Here is a 12,265-nt window from a genome sequence, read left to right as displayed (position 1 = left end):
AATATTCAGCAGCATGGAAACCACCAAGGAAGCTTGAGTCTATTTGAAAGTGACAAATACATTATTCTGCAATAAGAAAGAAATTTGGATGCAGTGCTACAGAGCAAAGCTCAGAGGTTGTGGTTACTGACAGGGAGTCTTGGCTTCTCTCAGGCATGAGAGTGAACCACAGCCGCTTGGTTCAATCTAATCTTTGACAAGAAACAACAAGCCTTTGGGACACCCCCGCGGTCCACCTCTACACCGCACAACATCATAAGCAGCTGAACTCAGGGGGTTAAATCTACTGCAGCTGTCAGGGGAGAAATAGGTTTCCATTTTACAACTTCAGTGGCAGAGAAGACCATACAAATGCTCCTCTATTTCCCTCACTATTGCTCACTCGTTTGAATCCCTCTCCTCTCCCTCTTCTGCTCCTGTCAGTTTTCCCTCAGCACACACACACACACACACACACACACACACACACACACACACACACACACACACACACACACACACACACACACACACACACACACACACACACACACACACACACACACACACACACACAAGGGGTTCCCTGGTGACTGCGTCCCATTACTACCCTGAGACGGCTGCACAACAGAGCTCAATGTCCCCAGTGATAGCACTCAGTTCCCCACATTCCCCAGTCAAGTAGAGCGCAGGACGAACAGGGTTTGGTGTTTGAAGTGCCAGCACGGTTTTAAGCTGTAAAAGCGACATAAGTGCATTACTACCTAAAAGGTCCATATGGCTCTGTCTTTGGATGACAATCTAAACATAGCTGAATAGTTATTCAAGGGGCCAAAAATTTCACTCACACTGATACGAGACCCATCATTCAGTATATGTAAAGCTACTGATGGGATGAGAAAACCCTTAAAAATTGTTTAATCATGTAAATTACAGGGTAGTAAACACCTTCACAGTTGCCTTCAAAGTCATCATGTTAGACATCTTTCATTTCAGCAGCAATTCTCAATGTATCTTGCAGAGCAAAGCTTAATGAAATACCAAGTGTTTTTTTTTCTTTCTCATTTTATTTAAGTTCCATAAGTACATACAGTATATAAGTATACAATTGACAGAGTTCTGTGGATTGAAGAAGCTCTTTTATTATTCCCTAGTTCATTATACTTCAACGTACCGTTTGAATTCGGGGCTAATACTGGCTTTTTGCAGACGTATCAGTATAGGCATTTAATTAATAACAGTACAAAAACACCAAAGTTATGTCAGAGGAAAAACTCATTACATTTTTTGAGCACCAAAGAGCAACTTACATGGTTTTCAACTGCAAAAAAGTCACACTCAGTATCTTGAGTACAGTTGGTTTGTGAAGAAGAAGAAGAAGAGGAAGAAGAAGAAGAAGAAGAAGAAGAATACCAGCTGGTTTATCATTATTGGATTCTACAAACTCTCAATTATCACTATCACTTTTTAAATCTTGATGCTGTGATGCTATAGTTTAAATTCTGTTCTTATAAATATTACTTCTATATATAAACCTTTAAAAGCAACAGTAAACATTAAGGACCTAGATTTAGTTAGGGAAATAGAGAGTCACAACAGATTACAGTCCAATGTTTTTATTGTAGCGGTGGGGAGGCCGTTTTATTTATAGATGGCCACAGACTGTGAATTTAATACTGCTGTGTAAGGTTAATAGTATCAGGGTATCACTTGGTTATGTACCATAGAATATGCAGTATAATAGTTGTATTATAACAGTTGTAAAGCGAGACTCTAGCTTGTTCACTCGGTTCCAGCTCTTGCCACAGTCTGTTTCGCTGTCAGTGTTTATCCAAATATACCAAGTTCCTATGATTCCACAAGGATCTCATGCATGATTGTGCTAATCACCTGACACACCTGATTTCCCGATTCATTTTCTCCATTCATCTTGAGCAAATGTAGCGACAGCTTGCAATCTGTTTGTTTTGAGTTGTCAAAAAGGAACCAAAGGCATGTATCAACATGGAATAAATGCTACTGCAAGATGTCACCAGCTGCACATGATATGATGAATTACAATCATATGTTAATCAGCTGGAGTTGCAGTAATGGGTTGTTTACACGGCGTTCCATCACAAACCTTCTTGGACTGTTTTCTCATATACAGATATGGGTTCTTGAGCAGACAGGAGTACACTACTGTTCAGAATGCTAATGAACAGATTCAACTTTTTTTTTTTTTTGTTGTTGTTCTTTTTATTTTTTGTTGTTTTCCAGCAGCATAGGAATATAAATGCATTCACTGGATGTACAAAATCCAACATATCTACAATGAAAAAATAATTGAGTTTGTTAATGCGATTCTAAGTACAGTGTTTAAATCTGCCTGCATGTTATTGTTGTTGTTACACAGTCTATGTAAGGCAACTGCTGCTCCCTGACAATATTGGGAACCTCAAAGCATCTTCATAATGTACATGTATATGTATATATGGGGATGTGTGTGTGTTGTGGTAGGTTGGCCACAGAGCAAACAGCAGTAGGTCCAGCAACAAGGTCAACACTAGCGCAAGTACCTTTTTTATTTCCCCAGCCGCCCACAGTGTTAGATCCTCCAGCAAACTTACTAATGGCTGGAATAGCCCTACTGCCTCGCTATTGTTTTCCTTATCCATAGGTGGGTGAATGTGGAGGATCTAGGAGGTATTTAAAATAACTGACAAATTTATGAGAATACATACATGATCTGTGGCCTAATATCTAGGTAAGAAAATCAATATTTAAGTTTAAAGAGCCTTAAAATCTGTGTTCCTTCCCAGAAGGTTTGGTCTTCGGTTAAATAAAATTTAAATAATTGAAATTTATATTCCAAGCTTCCAAAGATACACATCTCTCTTAGAAAAAAAATCATTACCAAACGGTAAGACCATATTTGAAAGAAAATGACCGTTCTTCTCCCTCATAAAGTATTTTATAATTAAATATCAACAAATGAAGTGCACTGTAATTTCAGAACTAGGATTCATAACATCAAAATGAATGATTTTGCATATACAAAAATCATAATATAATCAAACTGGTGTCCCATGAGATGAACTGTGCTCTGCTATTATGCATTACATCTCACACACCTCTTCAAATGTGGAAACCAAAAACATCACTAACTCTTTTTTTTGTTTTGTTTGTTTGCTTTGTTTTTTGAACTACAGTTTTTCAACAGTTTGGACAACAGCAATTTGTAAACACAACACAATATGATCATGTCCTCACGGCATGATTCAAGTGAAGGGCAGTGAACTATAAGACTGAATTTTTGCCCAAATCTGATGCAAATGTCTTGACAGAATGCCCAAGCTTAAATAAAGCATTATCCATCCACTCATAGCTCAGTTAGCAGTTAAGTGGGAGGATTAAGCGTCTGCCACAAAAAAGATAAAAAAAAACAAAAAAAAAAACAAAAAAAAAACATCACCTGACACCTTGGGTAGTGCTGCTATTTTACCTGCATCTGGTCTAACTGGTACGACACAACCTTCCTCCGTCATCTAAGATATATATATTGAAGATTAAGTATATTGGTAAAGGCACATAAAGTTTTCAAGTCTTAGCTGACTTGACGACTTGAGAAATTCTGCTCAATGAAAACAGCCATATCCTCAAAGAGATTTATTAAATAAGTGAAACTGCAAACAAGTTAATATTTTTATGAAATTAGAAACGACAGTATAACTAAAATAATCATTAAAGTATATGAAGTATGTGGAGGGCGGCTACTGCCGCTAAATAAATGAGAATGGAGAGTAAACAGAAACATCACAAGCACAGACTCACTTATAAACTACGCTACAACTAAATTGCTTCCACACTCCATGGGCTCAATATGCGATTTAAAAGAGCCTGGCGGTGGCAATATTCCTCTGATATGGTGTTTAGTTTTAATAGGAACCCTCAGCTCAAATATGAGCTGACAAACACAGCAAGACAAACACAGTCTCTCTCCGGCAATGAAATATACACTATCAAATAGACCTGTACCTTTTTGAATCCGCTGTGTGGGTGAAACTAAAGCGCAGAACAAACAGCATTCTGATATGGCTTTGAGGGTGATAACAGCATCTGACAGGGTGGAGAGAGCAGGCTTTGGGCTCAGTGCGAAAACACAACCCGTGATTGACATGATTCCCTGGCCTTAGAGAAGTTTACCTTTTAATAAGAGCTCAGAGAGGCCCTCTCAACAACCTGGCCCAGACTCTCACCGACAGTAGGCTATGGCTGGGGAGGTGTATATGTGTGTACTTAGACGTTTTAGGGTTATTTGTGCCTGCACGCGCACGTGCATGTGCATCGATGCACATGTGTGTCTGTGCCCACTTGTAGCAGATTTCAATCAAGGATTTCAGCCATGCCCAAATACCCCTTCTCTTTTGGGCCGAGTTGTTTGAAGAAAATGAGTGGATTCAGGATCAAGAGCCTTTCTGGAGGAATTTAAGTCTGTTTGAGGATTATGACTTCTTCATCCTGTACAAAGCCTGCAGAGAGAGCTATATGCTAGCCCTTGGAGGCCAGGCTTACCAATGCATTCCAGACGGCGATATAGACGTGATAAAACCCAGGAAAGACATCACAGGCACAGATCTTCAAAATAAATAAGGAAGTTGAAAACTTTCCAGTTTTACTCTAGAAGAATAGTTCTTTTATGGTGTAAGAAAATGCATGTTACAGTCGTAAGAGGATACATAAGATGGTTAAGCAAGCCTTTCCACTTAACCTCACAGAACATCTATGAAAAATGTTGCTCTTAGGGTAATGAAAATAATTACAAACCTGCTTACTGTCGCTGCAAAATTCTACAAACATACCTCTGTACCTCTGACTCATTGTTTTCTGTTGCTGCCAGTTGCTTTTTTCCTCTGAACTCAACAAACTCCCGCAAAAGCCACACCTCCTTTCATCTGACTTATGAATTACAATTAGCACACCAACACATCCCCTGCCAGCTCTGATCAGCATCTTCAGGTTTCAGCCATATTTCCTGCAGCATCGACAACATGCCTGATCTGTTTCTGAGAGATGTCACCACTGACCTAGACTCCACTGAAAAGCTGAAATGACTGCGAAGGCCGCTCCACAGAACCTTCATTAGTCACACAGCCGATGAGTGAACTATGTCAGCAACACAGCCAGCTGGGTGAGGACCATCTCTGACGCTGAAATCTGTCATAATTTACCCTGTTTACAGCATAACCTGAAAGCAAAACAAGAAATCAATACAAAATGGGGACAAATTGTTGTAAGTGCCAATATTTAAGACAGCTGAGATAAAGGGCTCTCAGCCCATAATAGATTCTTCCCATTCACCTTAAGCTTATTGAGCAGGGGGGGGTCGTAAATTGCTGATAAAACCATTAGTTAGTTGTTGATAAAACAATTTAGTATCATTATAACTCTAAATAAAACAAATGGGGGATGTTAACAGATAAGATCAACATCCAGCAATTACACTGCCTATTTTTTACAGTATGTTCTCTGAATAGCCTCTTTGCCCTTCAATTTCACAATAACTTCAGTGTAATTCCTAGAGCCGACCATCGCGAAGATTTAAGCATGTTGAGTTATTTCTTATCCAGCATCCTACTCTGTAAATCTTACAACCCCAATATCATAAGTGGAGCTGGAACTTTCATGCATGAAAAATCAGCATCAGACACCACATTATCTAAGAAACCTAGCATTTAACTTTTTCTCAACTAATCTGAAATCTGGATACAAGAATCACAGGTGTCTTTATTCTACTGTTAAGCCCATTAAAGTGTAATATAAATGATTCAATCTCTGGAAATATTCTGGGCTAAAGGGTTGTTATGCAACATGCTATGGTACACAACACTTATTAAATTCAGCCCTTTTAAAAAGATGCAGACACACTGATCTCAGCAGCCTTCCAACAGTGTGCAAGTCTCAAGAGTGACAGCATTGTTGAGAAGGTTACGGGACTTTTTTTGACCCCAGAGCAGTGAGACTCTTGGAACTGTGGCTGTGCTGTACTTCACACTTATATCTTTTGTTCTTGATCAAGTGCACCCATCCCCATACAAAATGCAGCCAAACAGACTGAGCAAAGCGATCATCCCAGGCAAACGAAGCAATGAACGAGCAGGAAAGAGGAAGTAGCATCTCCTACAGACAGTCACAGCAGGGGACGGACTAACTATAGCCACATCAATGACTAACTCTCACAGCAAGGACACCTCCCTTCACTTTGAAAAGAAAATAAATTAAACAACAAAGGGGGACAGTGACATTCACTGCCTTTCAGTTTATTGCACCAAATAACTGCTTGTCATACGTCCAGCACAGGATCATTGTTGAGTTCAGCGGCCAGTTAGACAACAGTGAAATGAAGAAACATTTCAAAAACAAAGTTCCCTTCCCAGCAGGACTGATGACTGCTATATGGATTCGTAGATGAGGCAGAAAAAGTTCCCTCATCTACTGGCCTAATATGGTCATTCCAACACAGGAGGAGACACGTCTTTGTACTTCTTCATGCATTACACACACAATCAATAATGGAAAAATATACACTGCGAAAGGCCTTAGTCGCACTGCCTACAAGCGGCATTGATAAATGATTTTGTGCCAGTTATGACAGCAAGGTGCATGCAGTGAAGAGAGTGGAAGGCCTTTTTAATAGTGCAAGGAGAGAATTAAATCAAACCCAGGAGGGCCTCCACTGGAAAGGAGAGATGCTGCATCGCTCTGCTCTAAATCACAGCTCTACTTAAGCCCGGCCCTCTCTTTCCCCATTTTTCTACATTATCAGAGGAAACCTGTCACTGCTGTCTATGGGAAAGTTTACAAATCATGATTTATCAAAGAGAGGACCTCTAAACACCTGTGTGAGAAAATAAGCATCCCCTGCATTATTATTTATAGGCCAAAAAGTTTTTTTAGTTAAGAAAGTATCTAAAACATACATAAATATTTATTTTTTTTACAATGAATGGCTTATATTCAATAAATACAGAAAAATGCTGATCATATATGCAATATAATTACCATTTTCACTATGCCCTCTACGTAGCTATGTAATTCATGTGCAAACAATGTGCCCATTCCAGGTCCTGTGTGTAGAACACAGTTCCTTATTATCCCAGGGTAGGAAAAATAAAAAAGGTGGCTTAAAAAGGAGTGAAAAGTTTCCAAAGGTCAAAAATTAATCAAACTCATTACCTGTGGAAGACAAGGATCCAGGTTGCTGCTAACTCGTTTAGCAGATTTTTAACCTCTATTTTCTTTTCAAAGGGCTGGAGATTCCCAAAGGAGCAGAAGTCCATGACTCCTCATTTACAACTGGATAAGTGAGTCATACTGATCCTCCTACACCTGCTGGAGATACAAACATCAGGAAAACATCATTTTATCAAGCAGAACTCGGTTAAATCCTGTATTACATTATTTTTAAACCTGAGACTTTATATGCCTCAAGAACCCTCAACCACAACCCAGTTTCAAGCCACTTTGTGCAGCACAAACAGACAAAGCCACACCAGCTGGGGAGAGAAAATCCTCCTTACTGGCCACCAAGGCCAGTTGCTACCACTTTATCCAGTAAATACTGCAGAAGAAAGCGACAGAGCGAAAGCCGTACAAGGGGAAGAAGTGATAGGCACTCAGTGCACTGTCTTCTGTCTGTTCCTAATGCAGAACTTTCTCCAGGCAGGAGCGTCTTATTGAGGAAGCATGGTGATGACAGGCAGAGGCAGACGGTTTGATACATGGGCCTGAATAAGCAGAGAGCTTTTTATGCATTGTAAATATATTAGACAATCACTACTGCAGATATCTTCAAAATACTAAGCTGTCAATAGGAAGCAGTGTGTAAAGACATGTTGCTGAGTGGAGAATGTTGTCAGGCAACAAAACCAAGCATATAATTCAGATTACACCTGTATGTTAACTGTGAAAATATGATTCAACAAAAACAGTGATTAAAAAGATAAAATACACAAAGACTTAAATGTTGAGTTCATTGTACATTAATCATTTACATGGATTAACATGTTAACATGATTTGCAGGTATTATTAATATTGTTCATTTAACATTTCAGTCTCATAGTTTGCATTTCTTTACAGTACTGATCTTAAATAGGAAGCTGAAATGAATTTATTCTGAAATCAGGATCAGTGTAAATCATTTTTCCACAGGGAAATAGATACAAGACAGTATTTAGGGTAATTTCTCATGCATAAATAGCTGTGAGCCTAATTTGAGATGATTTGGGTTGTTAGGTTTATGGCCTAAACATGCCGATTGTTCGACAGTAAAATTTTGACTGTGCACAGAAATGTAAAGAGGTCACTACGATTGGTAAAAGTCTCCACATGGCAACACAGTAAACATTAAATCTTATAAAACCTACACAAACAATTAACATCTTACTCCATCTCACTTTCTGTTAAACAGTAGGTTCTTTATGATAATCTGAATGTTTTTATTTAACAATTAAAATCAATGCAAAATTTTAGAAAAAGCAAATAGGTTAACACTTAAAATACTAACCTGTATTTTAATATGTTAGATTTCAACATTAAAAAAAAAAATTGTTTACTTGTATTATTATTTAAAAAATTGTTAAACTTCAGTTGTGTTTTCCCCACAAGAAAAAAAAAAAAAAAATCACAAAAAACAAGAAAACGGTTAATGCTCTAAGGGAAGTCCAGGCTGTAAATGTGCACAATATTCCACATTATATACATGTCATTTCAGAGTGCACTCCAAGTGACGCAGTGTCAAATCTGTGTGACAGATTTAGGTGAACGCTGGTGAAGGGAGCCCTGCGTGGGGAGAGCGGCTTAGGGCTGACTCAAGCAGCCAGTACAAGATCTCCAGCAGGCAGAAAGGAGCCCTGCTCACCGCGGAGCTGCTGCCTGTCCAGCCCACCAACACTGACAGCCAAGCAATAACCTGACACCATTGCCATCTTCTGACTGTATTCGCACACGGCTCTTTGTGTCAGCTTTTGAGGACCCGTACAAAGTTACAAGGCATTACGTTTGCTGAGAGATTGACAAGAACATAAAGCAAAGGCACAATTTAAAAGGGCTGCAAGCACCAGTGTCAAGTGAACTATGCACAAAAAAAAATGAATAAAATAAAATAAAGATAGATAAATAAATAAATAAATAAGAAAATAAAATTTGAACATATCCAATAATCTGGGGTTTATAAACTTTGTGTCAAATGGAGTTTGAAGTGATGTGAATTGAGACATCGTATGAGAGGCATATGTAGAGGCTTCATATTTGGGAATAATATTTTTCTTTATTTTTGATGTAATGTCTCCCTCTTTTGGTGGACGCTGTTGAATGAAAGCTGGAGAGAGCAATTTATAAAGACAGGTAACCTTTGGATCAGAAGTCCAAAACAGGAGGATTTTCATCATAGCAGACCTTTATTTGAATGCTGATTAAAAACTGTTCCTGAGATTCTTTAAATCTCAGTGTTTTTACATATTATTTTAAGTGTAAGCAGTGAAAACTGAATTCAGGTATTGAATTGTCACCAAAAATCACTGGGAGATGGGGGCATTTTGATTTAACATGTGATGGGATGTCATCATTTTCTTGAGCTTGATCATGTTAAATCATGGATAAACTAAAGTTGGAGATGTGATTTCACTGAGAGCTGTAAGCAGGTAAGTTCATTCTGAAGTCTGGGAGCTCCCTGACATCTAGTGGACAAACTCTAGACTGCCTCTGAAGCAGCACAGGTCTGCTAGGCTCCTTGTGCTGAGTTTAAAAGGCCCATCTGAAGTTAGCATTTTCAGTACATATGGTATGAATCAAATATTCTTATGGACTATCGCCATCACAAAGAGTTCAAATATGAGTTTTCGTGTGATTTGGATAAACAGCTGCTTAAATGGAATTCAGATATATCAAGCAGTAGTCTACAGTATCCACATGGTACACTTCATATACTCCATGTTTTTTTTAGATTATGGATTTATGAATCTTCTTCTGGACCCACAGTTTTCAAACACAGATAGCTTTGCTTTGCTTTGAATAACCAAGAGTTCCATATAGACAAACATTATATTATCCTACCTTCTGCATGAACTACTGTTGAAAAGACACTGAGCTGTCCAAGAAGTAGCCAAGTGTCTAATTAACTTGGAACTCTTGCAATTTGGGCACTGTGTGTTAAAAGGGCTGTATTTCCCACACAGTTCATTCAATACTGTTGTAAACCTACTGAAAATAAAGCTAAGACCGAAGCTGAGCTACTTACGGTATGGATTGTATATCGTACAAATGCTGCTTTCTTCTGTCCACATCTTTAACTAACAAACAGCTTAAGAGAACCTAAATTAATTTACCACAGTGCCACAAAGTCCAAACTTTTCCAATCCACTCAGCAATATACTACACTCAGAGACATCATAAAGGACTACGTTACAGTCATCAATATTGAACACGGCTCTGCAGGCTCGTCCAGTAGCACTAAAACTGAAAGTTTGTCAGAATCAATGTTTAGATCAATATAAGAGCTGCGGAGTTTTGGAGGATCGAAAATTGTGAAAGCAAATGAGGCCGAGAAGTTGCTAAGTGGAGGTTGGTTTATACAGTATGGGCCAATAATTGTTAATTACTGAGCCATTCAGATTATAGGCTTAATAAATGTAGTTTTCACAGCCTTTTGAAAATGACCTAGGAGAAGAGACTAGAGCTGCTGCCTGCCAAGCAGATAAAAAACATTGTTTTAAAAAGCTCAGAGGCACAGTATCAAAGAGGCAGGTGAAGGCCTTGGCTATAGTACACTTGTAAGCAGTGAAATAAAAAGGTGCCATATCACCTAAGGAGTTCAAGTTGAATATTCAGGTGGCATAGCCATTTGTACTTAATTAGAAAGCACTGATGTTTTGTTAAAAACGTTGTAAAACGCAATGTAAAACGTTGTAAAACGTTTTTTTTTTTTTAACAATTCTGTGACTCTCATCATCACTTAGAAAATTATATAGGCTACCAATAACACCAATAACATCAAATCGAAATCGCTGTAAATTGTTCACAAAAGCAAACTATTTTCATCTTACATGGGTAAAACATGTAGCTTTAAAGTTTGCATAAAGACAGGGGGGGAATGGGCCTAGTTATGGACTAGAGAAGGCTGTAACTAACTAAAACCCACCACCTCACCGGCTTGGCTGACTTTGGCTGGCAGCGTTATCCCATTTGGAGGCTGTTGAATTCACAGTCACAGAGTCAAACACGAATCTGGCTCACTTTGAAAAGCAGGGCAGGTCATCACATCTCTTACCGCTGTTTTTAAGGCATTTCCAGACCACTCAGGCACTCCTCTGTCAAGCGCTCATCCAGCTGGGAAAAGTGTGACTAAGGAATATTTTGACGACAGGTTGCATCAGAGGAACATAAAAGCTATAAATCTAAGCCTTTTATTTGAGTCTATGATTTCGACCCCAGCTTTCAATATATGATCCGGAAGTGACATATACCCTCGCTGTTGTTGTAAAATGCGTCACCGAACATTTAAATTGGCGATTTTTTTTTTTTATATATTAGAGAAATCAATGGAAAGGTCACCTCCTGACTAATTTTTTACTTACATTTTATATTATCGTTTATTTTCTGCTTAACTTTCTTGGTTTGCATGTGTGTGTGCTTCGCTGTGCTGGGGTCATACAGAGGTAATCAATCTTTCACATCGATTATTGAACCGCAGGTACTCCGGCTTCACTAACTCAGTGTCTCTAACTGCTTTCACATCAGCTAACCCCTCGACCTTTCCTCTTTCCAAAACATTAGGAAAAAAAAAAAAAGGAGTCCAAAGTCCATTCGTTTTGAGTCCTTTTAAAGTTCAAATAAAATCTGTGTTCTTTAAGATATTGAAAGTCTGTTGCTTTTTTGTTCTCCACATATTCTATTAAAGTGCCATACTTTACATTTGGGTTCAACAGCAAACTGATTAAAGCGAGTTTGGAGACAGACTATTTCAGTGTTTGGATGTAGACTTTACCAAGAATGATTCGAAGGTGAATTATACAGTCGCGACTATCCATCCCACTGAACACAAAATATCTTATCAAATATATGAATCTGTACTTTAATACCAATTTCCTTTCCATTTACAAAGTTTTGCATATATTTCTAGAATAAATTTGATTGATCACAGTGAAAAAAAATAATGAAATGTTATTTCTGTGTTGAGTCTATATTAATCTTAAATCTTTCCAACACCTCTTTCACAGGTTAAATTTGAGGTAAAATCTTGAAAATCTT

At 38.3% G+C, this 12,265-nt stretch overlaps 1 long non-coding RNA gene across 5 annotated transcripts in view; it reads right to left on the bottom strand.

Annotated features, from left to right (window-relative positions):
- The window catches only part of LOC139613581 (uncharacterized), an 88,242-nt gene extending 76,226 nt beyond the window's left edge, over nt 1–12,016 (bottom strand). For 4 of the 5 annotated variants that reach the window (XR_011686794.1, XR_011686801.1, XR_011686805.1 and 1 more), the window contains exons 1-2: nt 11,286–12,016; nt 7,195–7,350 (exon numbers count right to left, since the gene is read on the bottom strand). This is a non-coding gene — a long non-coding RNA (uncharacterized lncRNA). Of the gene's footprint in view, nt 1–555; nt 5,207–7,194; nt 7,351–11,285 lie in introns of those variants that run through there. The other variant, XR_011686813.1, reaches the window with a different exon arrangement.
- Nucleotides 12,017–12,265: the final 249 nt, after the last annotated feature.

This window comes from Trachinotus anak, unplaced genomic scaffold (genome assembly GCF_046630095.1).
Source record: "Trachinotus anak isolate AG129_WGS33_773 ecotype Australia unplaced genomic scaffold, CSIRO_AGI_Tana_v1 ptg000001l, whole genome shotgun sequence".
Lineage (NCBI taxonomy): Eukaryota > Metazoa > Chordata > Actinopteri > Carangiformes > Carangidae > Trachinotus > Trachinotus anak.
Note: the sequence above shows the minus strand (reverse complement) of the source record. Positions and strands in the feature narration are given on the sequence as shown.